At 40.4% G+C, this 18,024-nt stretch overlaps 1 non-coding gene across 1 annotated transcript; it reads left to right on the top strand.

The window, feature by feature from the left end:
- The first annotated feature begins 3,432 nt into the window (after positions 1 to 3,432).
- Positions 3,433 to 3,504, top strand: Trnam-cau (transfer RNA methionine (anticodon CAU)). Its single transcript has one exon. It is a non-coding gene; the product is annotated as a tRNA-Met (tRNA).
- The last annotated feature ends 14,520 nt before the right edge of the window (positions 3,505 to 18,024 follow it).

Below are 18,024 nucleotides of genomic sequence, written 5' to 3'. Positions count from 1 at the left end.
GAATATATAAACTTGAATGTCAAAGTTGTGATGCAGTATACATAGGCATGACATGCAGGAATTTTCAAACAAGATACAAAGAACATATCAGATGTTGGAAGTATGAAACAAACCATTCCACATTTGCAGAGCATTTAAAACACTACAACCATCATCCTACAAACATGGAACAAGAAATGAAAATAATGAGAATAAGCAACCATGACAAACATCTTATACAAATGCAAGAAAACTTCCACATCCAGAAAGCTATAGCAGAAAACAAACATGTGATAAATGAACAAACACACATCAGCACAGGCTCCCTACTACACTTAGTAAAGGAAATGATAACATAAAACAAAAAATAATAAAAAAAACAAAAAAACAAAAAAAAACAAAAAAAGAAAGAGAATTCTCCCCACATCATCTGGAGACACACACACACACGCACACACACACACACACACAGCACAAAAAATATATATCACACCAAAAAAACACACACACACACACACACACACACACACACACACACACCCACACACACACACACACACACACACACACACACACATACACATACACAAACGCACACACACAAATGCATACACGAACAGACCACAGATACTTCAATAGTTACACTCATAAGTTTGGCAATAACATTCGATCTTTGGCAAAAACATTTGACAGTCGTCAACAGAAACCAAAACATTGCTTTAAAACAAGCGTTCTGTGCACAGTGTTGTGGAATGGCGAAAAAAACCGCAAATTGGCGTTCATAAGAAGAAGAACAACACCAAAAATGCAACAGGAGCGTAATATGTAGGAAATTGTCCACGCAACCTGTAAGTATAGTTCAAAACATTACTACTTAATAGGAAATACCAACCACCAGAACTGTTTATAACCTATAGGCACAATGACAAAAATGTAAATAAAATAGCTAACATATGTACATATTCCAGGCCACTGATGATGCCTTGCAGCAAATAAAGGCGAAACGCGTATGGCACTAAAATTGTGTTTTATTCAGTTGCTGTCAGACGATCCATAAGTAAAAATTATTAATATACTGGAAGAAATGAACTTTATGAAAGTTATTTCATCGTTACAAGAGGCTACTAAAGCTCTCCAGTTAGAGAACACGAAACTAAAGGAACAGGTTAGTGTTGCTGATTGTATTCTCAGGAATAACAAACATACTCTCAACAGTGAAATAGCTGTTCAAACATGTAACGATGTTATGCCTTAGCAATATGTTTTGAGGAAAAGAATATTCACAAAGAAGATCAAAGACTATGAAAGCAACTTTCCCCCTTTAAAAAATAGATTTCAAGCGTTAACTAAATCTGAAAACAACGAATCAAAAGTGTCAAATGACTGGAAACAACTGCAAAACAAACGAAAAGCAAGAATCCAGTTCTTTGAATTTAAAATGTCGTGTGTCAAAGTCTGTGAGCAAACACAAAATGAGGATTCTTTCAGACAGCCACGGTCGTGGTATGTCCATTATATTAAGTGCAGTGTTGAATGACTCAACTAACCTGGAGCCTCTTTGAGTAATGTTGTGGGTAAAACTGACTTCCCTGAATGATCTACTAAAGATTTTGTTGTTTTAGTTGGAGGATCAAACGATATTAGCAAACATCAAGCATCTGATGCAACCTGTGCCCTAAAAAGAACACTAGCTAGACTCACACATACAAATGGCACCACAGCGAACATACCACATGGACATGACTTGTCTGAAGCTTCATGTGTGAGCAAAGAAGTATCAAAAACTAATATTAGGTAAAACCAAATCTGGGATCAATTTAATAATGTAACAGTAATATCTGTAAGCACTTTTAAAAGGGACTATTACACAAAACATGGACAGCACTTCAATTGCTAAGGAGTGCATGCTTGTAGCATACTATGTCTTTTTCCATACACATTTGCATTATGGAATACTTCTTTGGGGAAACTCTGCTGGGACAAACAATGTCTTCCTCTGGCAGAGGAAAGCCATTAGATGTATTTTTGGTTTCAGCAAGTTAACTTCTTGCAGACAGTACTTTATTGAGCACAAAATACTTAGTGTCCCCAGGCTATACATACTGAAAGCATTTATGAAAGCCAAACAGAATGCCTCCATGTATGAAAGCAGGTCAGATGTGCACTCATATGAAACCAGAAACAGAAACTTATTAGACTTTCCTTGGACGCATTTGAATAAAGTGCAAAATTATTTTGTACATGCTGGCAAAACATTTTAACACTATGTCACATAGCACAAAGGAATTGCATTAAAATAAATTTAAAATGGTGGTAGAGTCGAGGCTGAAGAGAAAGCATTCTATACTACAAGTGAATTTATACATAATGAAAAAAATAATGCTCTTTCATATAATGAGAAATATGATTTTTATACAATCAAAAATATGATGCTCTTTTATACAACAAAACTTGATGCCCTTTTATTCAAAATGTGACTGTGAGGTAACAAAATTGTAACTTATGACATACAACAAAATTTGTCTGTGCAACGAAATTAATTATGGATGAGTACAAGATACGCAATATTTATTTCATAATATCTATACATGTTAACCATTTGTATAATCATTTGTATAACCACCTGTAGAATTTTGTATCTACCTTTTGTGTAATTTGTGTGACCAACTGTATAATTATGTAACAAATGACGATGCTTTATACAACAGTTGTCTACAGGCAAATAAGTCCAGTTCAATCATTTTTACCGGTAGGTCTACTTAGTTAGAGAAAGTTGCAAGACATGACAGTGAATGACGAACTACAAAGTCAATGTATAAACCGACAAGAAAAGACAATTTCCTAGAACTTATTCGTAAGCAACCATAAATATCTATAAGAACATTTTTAGGCATTGAATCTACCGGTAAGCATCCAGTCTGCAGTTCACGCATCGTTAACGGGGGCAGAGAAAGTGAAAAAAGACAGTTTGAGAAAAGTAAAAGCATTTAGATGATTATACAGGCCCAATGTACATATGGATAGGCGGCAGATTTATTACATTCATGAAAGTGTATGGTTACTCAGGAAATAATTAATTAGGGTAGAAAATAATCACTGGCATTTGTGATATCAATATTGCAAAAATTGTGATTTTTCGAAACTCTTATTGAAGCGTTATTGTAAATGACGAGAAATGTGTCTTTGTTGTTTAAAATACCGTACCAGGGCGCTGGAAATTTGTTAGCTGGCGGCATGTAGCGGGGCAACGGATTTCGTACGCCGCCGCCATCATGGAGTGCAGTGTCATTCGTGTACATCTCGCAGTTACATATTGAGGCGACTGCGAAAACATTTCTAGCTGCAAGCGACAGACGATCGACGTTCACTGCTAAGAAATACTTGGCATCACGCATTTAATCTTACGTGTGTGAAATGTATAGTAACATTCTTTTGGGCACTTATGACACAGAGAGCAGAGTGGCGCAGTGGAAGCGTGCTGGGCCCATAACCCAGAGGTCCGTGGATCGAAACCACGCTCTGCTAAAATTTTTATTCTCTTCTTTGAGAGTTTTTACTCTTACATTTGCAAACGCATGCATATAGTAACGTAATATTTAGGGAATTTTCAGATCCAACAATTTTTACTACGATTTACAAAGAATTTTCTTTCATGCCAGCGAAAACACTGCTTTGTTTTCCTGTTTCGATCTACTTGCTATAAAACATAGCTTCTAAAGGCTACGGATAATCTTACAGGACAAATAGTATGTAAGTATCTTCATTGCATTTATAGGTTCGGAAAAGGGGGGGATATTACAAAGACTGGCAGCGTTCAGTATAGAGAAAAGTACGTGTTACTAGCGCTTCACGCAGGTAGCTCGAAATGAGGGAAAATGCAATTCAAGGAACAGCTGTTGTCTCGTGACTTCATGGTCAGTGAATGGCGGGTTTTAGATGAATTGGTCGGGCCACTGTGTGGTTTTCTTTTTTTTTTTCGAACAATTGGTCGATGGCATTCCTGCTCGTTTCCGTTAGGCGCACAGAGAATCGAGGCATTGGTAAGTGCAAAGACGTCGACCACTGATGATCACATTATGTTTCTGAAGAAGACCACGTTACACAATGTTGCAAAGCAATGGCGATCCTTCAGGAAGCTATCTGTTAGACCTCTTGATCGCGATCAAAAATAAAATTTTACTTGCCGATTAACAACCATCTTCAGATCTAAGAAAATATTCAGAAACTTGCCTTTCAGTTAATGCATACTAAATAATCTTTAAAAAATACACATTATTTAATAAGTAATAAGACATAAAATTAGCATCATGCTCAGTAAAGACTCAGTACATGTATGCAATATCGACCACAACACCATCGTTATAAAGTGTCTCTCATACGTATGAAAACAAACGGAATATTACCGTTCAGTTAATATAACTTTTAAAACATACATTATTTAGACCAGTATTAAAAAATAAAACTAGTAAGAAACATTCCAGGCTTACAAAAGAGTAAGTACCTACGTACACTGAGGGCAATAAGACAACCGTTACTAACAATAAGAGTTATGGCCAACAGTGTAATTAGGTACTGATTCTGAAGTAAGCTTGGTACGTTTTGTACTAGTTTTATGTTTTAATGTTATTTTTAATAATGTGTATTTTTTAAAGTTTGTTAAGTGCAAATTAACTAATTGCCAATTTTCTGTTTATTTTCCTATATCTGAAGATGATTGTTAATCAACCGAAACCTGCAATCAGGAAGCTGCGATTATATTTTTATCACGATTAAGACTATTAAAATTTGTAATGATCCAGCAGCAGTTGTTTTAATTGTTAACCCTAAGGCTGTTTTAATGGAGTGCTCCGCCGGCCGATGTGGCCGAGCGGTTCTAGGCGCTTCAGTCTGGAACCGCGCGACCACTACGGACGCAGGTTCGAATCATGCCTCGGGCATGGATGTGTGTGATGCCCTTAGGTTAGTTAGGTTTAAGTAGTTCTAAGTTCTAGGGGACTGATGACCTCAGATGTTAAGTCCCATAGTGCTCAGAGCCATTTGATCCAATGGAGTGCTCCATTTGTGTCACTTGCCATCTTTTGTCTTCATGTCTCCCACGGCACTGACGTTCTGTCTTACAAGCTCATATCTAGACCTTTACTGACTTTTTCTTTCCACCATCCCTTACGCCACAAGTTTCAATACCGTCTCATGAACACACCCAACCATTCTACCTCTTCGATTCATTATTAGCCACCTTTCGTCGTTGCCTCATTAGAGACTCTCTTCTCTCCTTACTCATTCTCTGTCCGGGGACGGGGTGTTTGCGTTGTACTCATGATTTCATCATCACCATCGTCACTCGTGACATTGGCTAGATTGGATTGTGTAAAAACTGGGACTTTGTACGGACCGCGCAGTTGAGCACCCCACACATCAAACGTCACTCCTTAGTCCATACGATCTGCAAACGTCTCATTTAACACAACATTTGAAATATTTCTAATCGTTTGATTTCTGTCTTCCCCACTGTGGACATTTCACAGCCACACAGAGCTGTGCTGCTAACATGTCTTCTCATTGCAGCGTACCTACTTGTTCTGATGTGTTGTGAGATGAGTCTGATGACATCCTGAATTATCTTCACTGTGACTCCATGTACAGTGAGTCCAAAAAGTATTCGTCTTGCTACATATCTTTTAGAAAACAAAGTCTGTGTAACATGAAAAGAAATGTATACAAAATCTAAAGAGCCAGTCATGTCAGAAGTACCTCGGTAAGTCATTTTTGTTGAAAAGCAAGGAAAGAAATATATCCAAATCGACAGCAAGGTTAACAAAATAGAAAATATAATACAAGAGCTAGTTCATAAAATATTCGTCTACTATCTGATCATGCCGAAATTCTGCGCGCAGTGATTAAACTATAACGCTGACCCACGGCACACACTATATTCAATCGTGCGCGGCCCACTATATCGCCTATTGTGGTTCTGAACGACGCCGATAGCCATGGGCCGTAAGGGCGGTGAGATGAGGTTGATCGAAAGGAAACTTATTCTGCGCGTACATAATGAGTGAAAATCTTCTTACGAGATTGCTAAAGCAGTCGGTAGGTCTATATCGACGGTTCAGTCGATAATAGATCGATTTTGCGCAACAAAATCATTAAGAAACCAACAACGTAAAGGACGCCCTCACACTTTGATTGATGCAGACGTGAGATTTATCATGAGGGAAATGAAGAAGAAACCTAAAATCAACGCTCCTAAGTTGGCTGGGGCATTGGAATCTAGGGGAAAGAAGGTATGTGCCAACACAATAGAGTCTAGGGGAAACAAGATATGTGCCAACACAATCAGAAATACCTTCAAAACGTATGGGTTTCACGGCCGGGTAACGCCACAGAAATTTTGGTTCAGTGAACAGAATCGAAAGAAACGTCTTCATTTTGCGATGGAACATAGATTCAAAAAGGAAGACTTCTGGAATAGAGTAATATTTTCTGATGAGAGTAAATATAACGTATTCGGGTCGGATGGCACGGGAATGGTGTGGCGTAAGAAGAATGCGAAGATGTTGCCACGCAATCTTGCGCCAACAGTTAAACACAGTGGTGGCTTGCTGATGGTGTGGGGCTGTATGAGTGCTGCAGCTGTTGGAAAATTACCTTTCATAGAAAAAATGGTTCAAATGGCTCTGAGCACTATGGGACTTAACTTCTGTGGTCATCAGTCCCCTAGAACTTAGAACTAATTAAACCTAACTAACCTAAGGACATCACACACATCCATGCCCGAGGCAGGATTCGAACCTGCGACCGTAGCAGTCCCGCGGTTCCGGACTGCGCGCCTAGAACCACTAGACCACCGCGGCCGGCATTTCATAGAAGGTACAATGGATCATCGTATGTATATCAACATTTTAAAGGATAATCTGAATCCTAGCGCCGTAAAATTAGGTCTGCAAGGAAATTACATTTTTCAACAAGATAACGATCCAAAGCATACGGCTCTAAATATAAGGCTGTGGCTCTTGTACAATACCCCAAAACAACTTAACACCCCTCCTCAGAGCCCAGACATTAATCCTATTGAACACCTTTGGAAAGAGGAAAGCATTAGGAGAAGACACATGTGTAACAAGAGAGACCTAAAAATAGTATTTGAAGACGCACAGAACAAAATTCCAGACTCTCTGACAGTAAACTTGGTCAAGTTAATGCCCAGACGATTACAAGCAGTGATAGCTGCAAAAAGAAACCCCACTAAATATTAATTTTTGTAACTGAAATCATATTTTCAGATTGTAAATTTATAAAATGGGTGGATGAGTACTTTTTAAAGTAGCCCTTGAATAAATTCTCCATTTTGTCAAATTTGCTATCGCTATGGATGTATTTATTTCCTTGTCCATCAATAAAAATGACTTACCAAGGTTCATTGCATATGACTGGATGTTCACAATTTATGTTCCCTTTCTATTACGTGACATACCCTTAGGTTGTTTTTTTTTTTTTAATACAGCTAGACGAATACTTTTTGGACTCACTGTATGTCACTTCACATTCTTTATATTGCCTGCCGTTACTACTTCTGGCGTTCGCTGTCGGCTGACAAATGCAACAATAATATGTCGCCATCAGATTTCGTCTGGAAGTCTCTGGTATAAGAATGTTAGTTGGGCTGATCCTGCTGGAGCTGCGCAGTGGCGCTCTGGCAGTTGGATGGGTGGTGTCGTTCCTAGGCCCACGCGGGGCACTTTGCAGTGAAGTAACCATGGTAGCCATATTGGATGGTTGCCGGATACGGTCTGTTAATAGAGGTGCTACACATCTGCGATCTGAAACTTCAGACAGAGTTGTCAGCCACTCCCCATATTAGTCACCAGCTGTGGATGTTCTCGAGACATGTTTGCTGACAGAAAACAAAGCAGCACTTCAGCGCATGGTGGACGTCACATTATGCACGCAAGTAGATTTTCATAGGCGTTAGGACACGTTTGGCTGTGTGTCTGGGTTTTTGAAGCTTCTGAATTTGACTGGGCCTAAGCCTTTGTTCGTTTAAGAATTCATTGTCTCGAAAATAGAGGTTCAACTGTCTAAAATTCATTGTGTGGTTGTTGACACAATTTTTTTAATGTATTCATTGTGATGGCCCACTTATTTTAATGCCGTTAAACTTTGTGTAGTTCATTTTGAATTTAAATGGTTACGATGCTTGAAGCAAGTTACGAAAGATTGTAGCTAGCTGGTTAAAATGAGCCGAAACTGAGTTTACATAAGTTAAAATTCTACCTTAGGATAAAGTGTATTTTCTGGTAAAGATTTTGTTTCACACTCTGGGGCGTAATTTTTTAGAGAATATTAAGTCTTTTTACTAGTCCTAACCATCACCTAATTTCATTTTTACACCAAAATTGGTTACATAAGTGTCAAGCAGTTTTCCTTTTAATTATGTTGAATGATTATTTGTAAAGGTGTGAATTTTGTAATTTTTTAATAGGTGTGTTTTAGATCCTGCCTTTACCCAACATGTGTTAATGTATTCTTTGAAGGCAGCTGTCAGCAAGTCCGTAGGGGTTGCTTCTTTGGAGGCTATGCCGTTCTTTGCATGCCAAGGTCACTGTCATTTGAAAATTTTGTAAACTAGCAGACTGTTATTTGTTGGTAATTTGTTGATGAATAAATGTATATAATTCACGCTTGCTTATCTAGGTTTGTGTCCACGATCCTTCCACAACATAACTGAGCGTGCTTAAGCTTCTTGTCCAATAGTACGACTAGGAATGCTCAGACAGATGTGGACTACGTGAATCTTATCGCGGACCACTTGTACCTCCTCATGCCTAATGCCTTCCCCGATGGCGCTACAGTCTGGAACCGCGCGACCGCTACGGTCGCAGGTTCGAATCCTGCCTCGGGCATGGGTGTGTGTGATGTCTTTAGGTTAGTTAGGTTTAAGTAGTTCTAAGTTCTAGGGGACTTATGACCACAGCAGTTGAGTCCCATAGTGCTCAGAGCCATTTGAACCTTCCCCGATGACGATGCAGAAAGATGACTGTCCGCGCCAGAAGGCCAGAATCGTGCTACAGTGGTTTGAGAAGCGTGGTAGTGAATTCACGTTGTTGTATTGGCAACCAAAATCGCCTGATCTCAACCCTGTGGAACACATCTGGGACACTACGAGCTGTTGGTTTCGGACACACGAACCACTGACCCGTAATTCACTGAAAATGCCTGATCTGTTTGTAGATATCTGGCCTCGCATCACTCCAGAAACCCAGCGAGCGCTTTTCTAATCCGAACCACACAATATCGCTGCTGTATTTCGCACCAAAGCGGGTCCAACAATCTGTTAACCATGTGTACATAATGCTTTGGCTCATCAGTGCGTATTTAAGCGCACAAAATAATTACTGGTATGTTTTGCATTAGTCTTGTTTCATTACGCGCAGACAGTGAAGCAACTAATGAGGTGTCTCGTTGTATGATGCAATGTATAGAATTACTGTTTACAGAAGCCGCTGTACTTTTTGAAAGTCCTGTTACGTCTCTGAAAAAGAGTTTATTCTCAAATCGGCGTTGGCTGCTTTCTTCGTTAATAGCGCCCGAAGATAACACTCGAAAAAGCGTACAATCGGAGATCGTTACGCAACGTGATGGAGATGTAAAAATAATTCCTTCTAACTCTTTTTGGCAACGAGATAGTCTGAATTACTCCGAGATAACGCAGTAAAAGAGGCGTTGACTTCACTTACGAAGGTCGTCACAGCACCATTCAAATCTGCAGCTTGCGCCCTATTCTTAAAACGTCAACCACCCGTCAACAGCGAATGAGTTCAAATTTTCATCAAGATGTACACCCGAAGATTTTGGCATTCTGACCCTTTCGTGTCTCTTTTTTTATATACTACATTAATTGTTTCTATTGTTATGCTTATATAACAATGAATATACTGTGCTGTGTTATGCCAGAATCGAGAGAGAAACAATTAGCAGAGGAACACTTATTACTAAATTGAAAAAAGTATTTAACAGTTGTCTATATTGCTGTCTCTCCAGTGAGATTAATTATAACACTTGTGTTACCTGCGAAAATTAAAAGCTTGTTTTAATATATTTTAGGCGCAAAGTAATTAACACAATTAAGAAATGGTAGTGGTGCCAAATTTACACCCTGTGGGACTCTATTTGTGATTTCTTTCCAGTCACTAAAATTCTCTTTCATTCAGCAGACACTGTGATTCCGCTCTATTTGGTTTTCTCTCCGCCATTGTCAAGTTATAAAACAGATACGTTACAGGATTCTTCCATCGCTTCTTATGGAAGTTTCAAATTTAAGGGCGAAAAAGGAAGACAATGTGTTTTGTTTCCCTAATATTTGTTTATTACTTACAGAATGTCGGCTTATTAGGCCTTCATCAGCTAACCACGAAGTAGTGTCCACAAAGATACTATCGTGCGAGCGATCATATCTCGTAAATTAAGACTAAAAAATGGTATACAGTCAATCATTTTATGGACAGAAAAAATCATGTCAAATCGTTATAACTCGACAACTGTAATGATCAATAATTTCGTTTACTTACTACAGTTAGTCGCTTTTGTCTATTTTCACAAAAACTCTCGCGTCAGCTCACTAAAGCGACCGTCAAACAACAAGTGTGCGTTAAAAGTGGCTGAAATTATGGTGAGCGCCTCACTGCGCATCCGAAAAACGATTTCCCCAACTTTTGTTGACAAGTGCTGCTGTTTTCATATTGAGATCGGAAACATTACTGTTGACCATTAAAGTAAATAAATCGCTACACTTGCGACAGCGTGCGCTACTAATACGTTCCAAAAAAAATCACGTATTAAGACTGGAGTTTTCCGGGGTGCATACCTCTATTTCTGTTGCTAATGGATAGCCCTTGAGCTAGGGACTATTTCCACACCCAACAGAAGGATCATCTTCCTGTAACGATCGTACAGTACATTGTCAAAGTTTGACTGCAAAGTTTGCAGAACGACCTGCAGAGAATTGATGAATGGTGCAGACTCTGGCAGTTGACCCTGAACGTAAATAAATGTAAAATATTGCGCGTTCATATGAAAAGAGATCCACTACTGTACAGCTACACTACTGATGACAAACAGCTGGAGACAGCGTCTGCCGTAAAATGTCTAGGAGTAACTATCCAGAGTGACGTTAAGTGAAATGACAGTATAAAACAGATATTGGGAAAAGCAGACACCAGACTCAGATTTATCGGAAGAATCTTGAGGAAATGTAACTCATCCACGAAAGAAGTGGCTTATAAGGCGTTTTTCGCCCGATTCTTCATTGTTCATCTATCTGGGATCCCTATCAAGTAGGACTGGTAGAGGAGATAGAGAAGATCCAATGAAGAATGGCGCGTTTCGTCACGGAATCGTTTAGATGGCGAGAGAGCGTTATGGGGATGCTAAACAAACTCCACTGACGTTACAAGAGAGGCGTTGTGCATCACGGAGAGATTTACTGTTGAAATTTCGGGACAGCACTTTTCAGGAGGAGTCGGACAACATACTATTTCTCCCCACATACATCTCGCTTATCGATCACGAGGAGAAAATTCGAGAAATTGGAGCCAATACAGAGGCTTACCGACAATCATTCTTCCCACGCACTATTCGCGAATGTAACAGGGTTGGAGGGATCAGATAGTGCTACCTAAAGTACCCTCCACCACACACTTAGGTGGCTTGCAGAGTATGACCTGGATCTAGATGTAGACTATTACACACTTCTTCCAACTTAGGCAAATGCAGCAGACCGGTTGGTTCTTTTTGCATTACATGTGGCTACTATGTGCCTAAAGAGGCTTATGGTGGCACCGGATTTCAAGACGGCTATGCAAAACAAATATCTGTAATTTTTAAGATATATTCCTAAGATCCCGATCTCGAACAATCTTTAAAATTTTCTTTATACGTTCGCTAGATACAGAGGGTCAAAGTACACGTAAAATACGATATGCGGCGAAAACGTAGTTTATAAAGTGACGTAGCTCGGAGAAATATGCTGTAACGTGTCTCCATTATCATCAAGCAGAATTTTTGTGCTCGTAAAAACCGGTCTGAGGTGTAAAAATAGTTTTGCGTTATTTCAAAATTTTAGTGACCTATAAAGGTCTTTTCATATGAGTGACATGCCGTGCTGTTGCAAGGAAAACAAGGGAAACAGCGGAAAAAGCTCTTATCAGATCACAAAAGGGGAATATACTCCTGTTTAAAAAATCTGACTGTAACGTGGGGTACCAGCCTCATTTACCTTCTTCGGCAGCTTTACAAATTTTCCCAAAAGTTTTGGCATGCAAACATTTTCTTGCTTTTTCATGTTGATAGAGAAGGATACAGAGGGAGTGGGAAAGAGGCGGAAAAGTAATAAATACTAGAAGATAATAAACAGTGGTTGTATTATATTGACATGAAGTGTTGAGTGGTATTGACAAGGGATTTCAGATCGATTCCGTATTTCTGGATTTCCGGAAGGCTTTTGACACTGTACCACACAAGCGGCTCGTAGTAAAATTGCGTGCTTATGGAATATCGTCTCAGTTATGTGACTGGATTTGTGATTTCCTGTCGGAGAGGTCACAGTTCGTAGTAATTGACGGAAAGTCATCTAGTAAAACAGAACTGATTTATGACGTTCCCCAAGGTAGTGTTATAGGTCCTTTGCTGTTCCTTACCTATATAAACGATTTGGGAGACAATCTGAGCAGCCGTCTTCCGTTGTTTGCAGATGACGCTGTCGTTTATCGACTAGTAAAGTCATCAGAAGATAAAAACGAACTGCAAAACGATTTAGACAAGATATCTGAATGGTGCGAAAAGTGGCAGTTGACCCTAAATAACGAAGAGTGTGAGGTCATCCACATGAGTGCTATAAGGAACTCAAACTTCGGTTACACGATAAATCAGTCTAATCTAAAGCCGTAAATTCAACTAAATACCTAGATATTACAATTACGAACAATTTAAATTGGAAGGAACACATAGTAAATGTTGTGGGGAGGCTAACCAAAGACTGCGTTTTATTGTCAGGACACTTAGAAAATGTAACAGACCTACTAAGGAGACTGCCTACACTACGCTTGTCCGTTAAAATGGATCAGGAGTGGTTAGCACACTGGACTCGCATTCGGGAGGACGACTGTTCAATCCCGCGTCCGACCATCCTGATTTAGGTTTTCCGGGACTTCCCTAAATCACTCCAGCCAAATGCCGGGATGGTTCCTTTGAAAGGGCACGGCCGACTTCCTTCCCTGTCCTTCCCTAATACGATGAGACCGATGACCTCGCTGTTTGGTCTCTTCCCCCAAACAATCCAATCCAATCAAAATGGTTCAAATGGCTCTGAGCACTATTGGACTTAACATCTAAGGTCATCAGTCCCCTAGAACTTAGAACTACTTAAACTTAACTAATTCTCGTAGAGAATAGTGAAGGATTGTTCGATGAACCCTCTGCCGGGCACTTAAATGTGATTTACAGAGTATCCATGTAGATATATACAAAGCGAGAGGGAGAAAATAGCAGTGTGAGAGCAAGAGAGGGACACAGTGGCAGCGGAACATCGTTGACACGAGAGAACAGTGCTAAGAAAAGAGTGAAGAAGGCAGTGTCAGTGGGAAGGGAATTAAGAGCAGGAGAAAGTGGAAGTGGCTGAGAGCCAGTGATAATGAGAGACAGAGTCTACGACAATGACAACGAGGAAAGGGAGATAATAATAGTGAGAAGAGACAGTAGATTTGGGAATGAATGAATGAGAAATTAGCAGTAAGAGAGAGCAAGAGGTAGACAATGACAGTGAGAGGAGACTGTTGTAGTAGGACAAAACGAATGAGACTGTGGCTGTGAGGCAGAAGACAGTGACAGAGAGATACAAAGAGGTAATATCGATGAGATGAGCTGAATGAGTCGGTGAGAATGGGCAAGTGCGAGTGAATGAGTATGAGCGACTTACAGTGATGGTTCAAAATGGTTCAAATGGCTCTAAGCACTATAGGACTTAACATCTGAGGTCATCAGTCCCCCAGAACTAATTAACGTAACTCACCTAAGGACATCACACACATCCATGTCCGAGGCAGGATTCGAACCTGCGACCGTAGCAGCCGCATGGTTTCGAACTGAAGCGCCTAGAACCACTCGGCCACAGCGGCCGGCTACAGTGATTGATTGATGGTTGTGAGCGAGTTACAGTTAGGGGAGCTTGTGAGAGTGAGAGATGAATTGATTGTTGAAAAGAGCGCGAATATGTTCGCATAGCAACGTTTTTCGGAAATTTTTTTAAATGTGGTGAGGAAAGTAGAATGAGGCAGCTGGTACTCCTCTTTGAAGTCAGGATCTTTTAAACAGGAGCATAATCATCTTTTTGCGCTCTGGTAGGAACATTTTTCCTTTGGTACTACCTGCAAATAATCGTCTGGAGAACGTAAATGGAATCTATATAAAACGAAGTGCACTAAAAGGAGATTCCAAATAAGATTCGATGGAAGAGTCTTAAGCAAATATAATTCGTCTACGAAAGACGTGACTTGCAAAATATTCTGTCGAGCTAGTCTTGATTATCGTTAGGCAGTCGAGGACGCTTACGACGTTGTTCAAATGTGGGTGAAATCTTATGGGACTTAACTGCTAAGATCATCAGTCCCTAAGCTTACACACTACTTAACCTAAATTATCCTAAGGACAAACACACACACCCATGCCCGAGGGAGGACTCGAACCTCCGCCGGGACCAGCCGCACAGTCCATGACTGCAGCGGCTTAGACCGCTCGGCTAGATTATGACGTTGGATTAATAGAATAAAACAGAGAAGTTTCAACGAAGAACGGCGCTTTTCGTCACTTAATCGTGTAGCAAGAGCGAGAGGGTTGCTGGGTTTCTCAACAAGTTTAGAGGCAGACGCTGCAAGATTGGCGTTGTGGAAGACGTGGAGCTTTATTGTTAAAATACCGACAGCGTACGTTGCAAAACGATTCAGGTAACATATTATTTCCACTACACACGACCCTCGAAACGACCAGGACGAGAAAATCAGAGAAATCAGAGCATCTATGGAGGTTAGCCGATAGCCGTTGTCGCCGCATGCCTTTCGAAAATGAAACAGGAAAGGGGAGAATTAAGTGTGGGGCCAAGAGCATTACCTCCACACACTGCTTAGATATAGACATATTCGCGTTCGTAATTGATTTGCAACTGCCCACTGCGAACAGCTTTAGTCAGTCTATTTTCGACGCCAGATTTCCGACCCACTCCGGATATCAAATCGAGAGGCCAGACGTGTGTACGTGAAGGTTTTGGATGACCCCCACCCCTCCTCCCTGGGAGACGCAACCACACAACTCATTCAGCTTATGGTTTCGGACAGCTCGGCCCTAAACAAGAATAACCCATTGCATTTCACGGCATTCGGGTCGGAACACGTGACGTCGCTCGCTTGCCACATCGGAGTCTCCGTACTGAATTTCATCGTATTCCATCTTTCTGTATCATAACTTGCGTGTCATGGCAGCACGCCGTTTGAAGGCAATAACGCATCGGAGAGTTATCATAAATGTCATTCATGGTAAGATTTGTTACAATTAAAAGTCATTTAGCAACACATCAGCGGTTATCGTGTGATAAATAACACTAAGCAAAACCCTTTGCAGTGAACGTGTGGTCTCGTGGTTAGAGACGTATGGTTAATGTGTTAAGAGAAGCAGGTGCACACCTCCAGCAAATATTTCGCGTTTTTAATGAGTTCTGATTCTTTATTACATGTAAAAGAAGTATCTTCTGTAATCTTTTATATGTATGTGAGCGTGCTCTTTCAAGAACGAGTTTCTTCGACCTTGTGACTTCAATGTGATTAAAAAACGAAAAATGAAACTCCTGCAGGTGAAGTGACCGGCAATTATATTTGTATTCTAGGCTGTTAGGAATATTTTGCTATTTATTCTGGGTACTTCGCAATTTCCGAGGGTGTGTATAGGCTGGAACAAGCAACAACTCATATTTCAAGTATTTCTTGTCAGAACTACTTTTGCTCGTTATTCCGAATATGTCGCAATTTCAGAGGGTGCGGTTGGGCATGAACCTAAGAGCACAGCAAAATTGCAGAGAGTAGGAAGAGCAGCAATGACATTTATATTCTTGCTGGTCACAAATATTTATCTGCGATCGAATCGTTAACAAAAATTACGTAAATCCAGCGGTCAAGACAAAGACCGCACTAACCAGCGAGTAATAGTGAATGGGCTTTGACGGTGTTCGACTGTCATTTATACCATAATTTCCATACTTTACGTTTTACGTCTCACTAAATAATCATTAACAAACTAAATATACACTTAATTGTAGCAAGCAACAATATATTCGCCAAGACAAACATTCGACACAAATTGTGCTACAAATTACAAAAAAGTTTTTGGTGGATCCTTACAATACGTCAGTGTTGGTTCAAATGGTTCAAATGGCTCTGAGCACTACGGGACTTAACATCTGTCGTCATCAGTCCCTCATAACTTAGAACTACTTAAACCTAACTAACCTAAGGACATCACACACATCCATTCCCGAGGCAGGATTCGAACCTGCGACCGTAGCGGTCAGGCGGTTCCGGACTGAAGCGCCTAGAACCGCACGGCCACACCGGCTGGCCACGTCAGTGTTCAAGGAGCAGAAGTCAGCAACACGAGCACACTCGTATTGAAATTGTGGATCAGTTTTCATATCCCTCCCCTTTTTCACAAAGAAACCTAGCAAAAAAATGCATTATTCGATTAATCATTCACTAACATATCGTTCCCATAATGTTTCACTTGTAAAATTAACCTTTCGTTACGTCTGCCGTAGAGCCCACAGAACACCAAAGACAAAAGTAACTCCGACTGGCCGCACACAAGCTCATCCGAAATGAAGCAATCCTATTGCTCGCGCTGCGCTGAAATTCTGTTGGTTCCTCAAGTTTCGGACCGAGCTGTCCACGAAGCCCTCGGCACACGGACCGTGCATTCCAACGTTCAGTACTGAGCGTACCGAGTTTCTGAGGTCATAGTGTGGGAAAAACATGGTTCAAATGGCTCTAAGCACTATGGGATTAACATCTGAGGTCATCATTCCCCTATACTTAGAACTAATTTCACCTAACTAACCTAAGGAGATGACACACATCCATGGCCGAGACAGGATTCGAACCTGCGACAGTTGCAGCAGCGCGGTTGCGGATTGAAGCGCCTAGGACCGCTCGGCCACAACGGCCGGCGGAAAAACATGTTGGGGAGCCTCTCAGAACGTGCAGAGCAGTATCTAACATGTCAGATATTTGAACGTGCGTTTGAACGTAGACCAATGAGATAGAAGAACGCTACCTACGTCATACGACGCCATTTCTCTTCTGCACACGGCCGCGAGACGCCAAATAAGCTTTCAGTTCAAGCCCATTTGCACATAAATGTATGCTGTTTTTAAGATCCAGCAAATTGAAGCGCTCTCGAAAACTTGTCGTTAATTGTACGATTTGCTGTAATAAGATGACGGGAAACGTCATATTGATGGTTAAAGAATTATCCACGGGTAAAGCTTCCGGGAAATGGGTAGGTGCAAAGATCGGTTAAAAATGGTCATGGTGGTTATACCGTAATGAAGAATTGTTAAGTAACGACCAATGTGTTGCTGGTTCGCATGTCACTGAATCCAGATTTTTACTTTTTTACTAACCTTCGAAGTTTCTAATAAGTTCCGCTACTTTCTTACTAGTTTGACAGAAATATATTCTATAATATTCGATGTATTGTAAACATAAGATCTCACTTTCTGAGGAGTAAGTTTTTTCGATTGGCTTTATCTACAAGATAGCTTATACTACTTGCAGTAAGATATTTTGCACTTTATTGTTTCTAGTTTTGTATTTCACACGTTGTAAAGACTCTACTCCTGAATACGAACAGTGATCAAGTAACTTTAGGGGGTTGCTAAAAAGTGATAGTGATGAAATAATTTTATCTTCTGTGGGAAACTACCGTAAATTTGTACCGCACTGTTTTTAA

The sequence above is a fragment of the Schistocerca cancellata genome, chromosome 9 (genome assembly GCF_023864275.1).
Source record: "Schistocerca cancellata isolate TAMUIC-IGC-003103 chromosome 9, iqSchCanc2.1, whole genome shotgun sequence".
NCBI lineage: Eukaryota > Metazoa > Arthropoda > Insecta > Orthoptera > Acrididae > Schistocerca > Schistocerca cancellata.
This window is presented reverse-complemented; position numbering and strand designations above follow the sequence as displayed.